This window comes from the organism of the source record quoted next, unplaced genomic scaffold (assembly GCF_019419815.1).
Source record: "Pyrus x bretschneideri cultivar Hongxiangsu unplaced genomic scaffold, Pyrus_bretschneideri_v1 Contig37, whole genome shotgun sequence".
In the NCBI taxonomy this organism is placed as follows: domain Eukaryota; kingdom Viridiplantae; phylum Streptophyta; class Magnoliopsida; order Rosales; family Rosaceae; genus Pyrus; species Pyrus x bretschneideri.
This window is the reverse complement of record NW_025999690.1, coordinates 3,712,956-3,716,081: the sequence shown is the minus strand read 5'-3', so window position 1 is coordinate 3,716,081 and position 3,126 is coordinate 3,712,956. Positions and strand designations below refer to the sequence as shown.

The following is a 3,126-nucleotide window of genomic DNA, read 5'->3' as shown; positions in this document are numbered from 1 at the left end:
TAACTAAATCCGTTAGGGGTAAAATTGACAAATCATTGTGTTATTTTGGTTGGGTCATTTCATTTGGACTGATATAAAAGTGAGCTTTGTATTAACCATTAAATAAACTTACAATATGGTTTTTAGTTAAAAACTAAAGTTTTCAAGCTCTTTTGGTTAATTTTTCTTTAATTTATTGAGGTTTGATTATAATTGATATTTAACTAAAAACGCTCTCACTACCACGTAGTGTCATTACTCCATTTATGGGAGAGACCCGGTGAAGATAGCAATAAAATTTGCTGCATTGAGTTCAAATTGATGAGAAAGGCATGCCAGCCAAAGTTTCATACTTCATACTACATATAATACAATGTCCCACAACAAAGTTGAAATAATATAGAGAAGTCTGCAAGGTAGGGTTAGGGTTACGATGTTGCGACACCATAGCAGGTAAGAGTCATCCACTTTCACTAGTCTTCTTTAATTAAAGGGAATTGTTATTGACACTCCAAAAATCTCATTCTACACTCCAAACTTTTTATATTTTGAAGGAAAAATACACCTGTGAGGAATGTAGAATGAGATTTTTGGAGTGCCAGTAACAATTCCCTAATTAAAAACCGATTTCTAATTGATGCTTCTTTCAGCAGCCACAGTGAACCACCTTCAGTCCCAAAAGTTATTTGTTTCAAAGAAACCCATAGATTGATCAATGTACGCCTACATTCTTCCGCGCTAAGAAATAAATCCATGACAAAATTAATGGAAGTAGCTTGCCACACTTACCTAGGGGATCAAATAGTTTTACAGGAGACCCCTTCTCCACGACACAATCGAGGAATTGCAAAGACATGCCGCTAGTGAAATCTGGCGAAACATGTACCTGGTAGACTTTCAGCTCACCACCATCATTGCCTCGAGCAATATAAAATACATGTAATGAGGACCATTGTTACGCCTCCACCTGTTAGCACACAACATTCTAATAAACTGCAGTTGGGCATTCTGAAAGACGAGGCAAAGTATTAGACGCGTGCATCTAAATATTCACAACAGTTTTTGATAAAGAGAAACTATTTCTTCGTGAATAAAACATCATGGCAGTATGAAGAGATAAAACATGTGAAATCAAAGAGAAGAAAAAACATTTTGTCTTCACAAGTTACTGCTAAAGAAAAATAGATAGGGGCTAATAGAAGAACTACACACCCAGAAGAGCAACTTTTGCCAATTCATAAAATTAAAATCAATACAAACCTTTTGCTTGTTGAACTCTTGCGTGGCAAAACGGGCAACCTCTAATCCCCATCCTTTTAAATTAATATAATAATCAAATTCCTTTTCAAAACAAGGGGAGAGAAGTGCAAATTGGTAAGAAATATTATTTGAAAACTACAGCAGCAAGGAGGCCTAGGTTCCAGGTCCTCGTTCGGTGCTAGAGTTTTGTAGGTATACCTATGCGAGTTTTAGCATGCAAAGTGATGGCAAAGTTACCAAAGGTGGAGGTAACAAAACAGTGAATTGTAAAACGATTACCCTCAAGAATTTTGTGAATCATAGTGGAGAGGGGACACAATTAACATAAAATGTAAAATAAGTATCCAGACCCTGACACTGAGTGAAATTCTCTTGAAAAACGATTAGTTTGGATGGGGGATTTCCAAGTATCAGGGGATTTAAGCTAAATTAGTTAGATATGCACTCAGAACCATTATGCGGAGTGATTAAGAATGCATTGCACAAGCATTACAAAACCACTAAAAAAAGGATTTTCAAATGACTCATTTCCAGTAGTCATTTACAAAATCCCTTAAGTGCACTCCATCTTTTGCTACGGACACATAAGCAAGAAAATCCAGCTATATACTGTTTTGTAGTGTGTTTCTTACAAACGTATCCCAAATTCAACATAAAGGGTTACATGAAACACATGGTGATCTTAATCGCGTATGCAAGTGACGCTAAAGTAATGACTAAGCAACCTAGTTGAGAATTAAGAGTTTCATATACCTGCCCAGAACAGGGAAGGCTAGGGGCCGTCGTCGTCAATTGCATTGCGAGGTATCCATCATCAAAAACATGGTGACAACAACAACCAGCACTAGACTCTACTGAAGACATGGGCTTGGCCTCCGGATTTCTGGAATTGTTGTTGACAGCAGCGCTCTGAGAAGCCCTAAGCACGGCACTTCTAATGTTACTGTAAGTGGACCGATTAGTCCCTAGCTTTTGGAGCATAGAACGAAGAGACATAATCACCATCCTTGCTTCCCAGTTTGTCAGCATTATACATTGTTATCACATTAACAAATACACAGAGTGTGTGCATAACTACAAGAATCTCGATCAAATTTACTACAAAGTATGCTTTCACTACAGCCTAAAACAACTTCATGCACAATTGAAACTACGAAAATCAATCCCCAAATTGCCTAACCCTAACTATAAATCCCAAATTTCCTAACCCTAAAATAAACCCCAAATCAATTACAAACAAAATCAAGCTTTAGAGAGAGAGGGATATTGACCTGATTCGTAGGGTAGCAAGACGAAGGGCATCAGGGAGGAGTGAAAGGAGTGAAGAGGTGAGGAATATGAATGTTTGCTACCTGTCTTTGTTCACAAAACCCCGAAAGGGATCCATAAATTTGCTCTGCCACCCCTCAAAATACAGTAAATTCATAAATCGCCCTCCGAAAATCGCGACTACCCACTCCTTACCCACTTTTCTCTATTTACTTTCTAATGTGATTAATGTTGTTCTTGAATTTTATGATTGCACGTCAATTTGGTCATCTCGTTTATATTTCATTAATTATTCTATTAGTATGTTGATGAGGCATCATGTGAATCTCATTGATCTAATCATATATGTTATGTGGATTAACTATTAAAAACTATATTTTTTTTAAGATTTATTATTTTATGTAGCATGGAAAGCCACATGAAGGTGCACCAATGCCATGTAAAAAGTTATGACTATTAGGATTGTCAAAACTAATCAATGATGATTTTCATTGATGATGGCATGGGGACCGGTTGGGTGTATGGTTAGAATAAAAAATAGAATTGGAATTACCCAGTTGGAGAAAGTGAATGCAAAATGGGATTGCGTGGAGATCTCGGGTCGGAGAAAATAGAATA

At 36.9% G+C, this 3,126-nt stretch overlaps 1 long non-coding RNA gene across 2 annotated transcripts; it reads right to left on the bottom strand.

The window, feature by feature from the left end:
* Window positions 1-266: 266 nt before the first annotated feature.
* LOC103966871 lies at window positions 267-2,811 on the bottom strand. Of its 2 annotated transcripts, none has more exons than XR_007250700.1 (2): window positions 1,993-2,811; window positions 267-987 (listed from the first exon to the last, which is right to left on the bottom strand). It is a non-coding gene; the product is annotated as an uncharacterized LOC103966871 (long non-coding RNA). The 2 variants fall into 2 exon arrangements; XR_007250701.1 differs by having other exon boundaries at window positions 267-946.
* Between the last annotated feature and the right edge of the window lie 315 nt (window positions 2,812-3,126).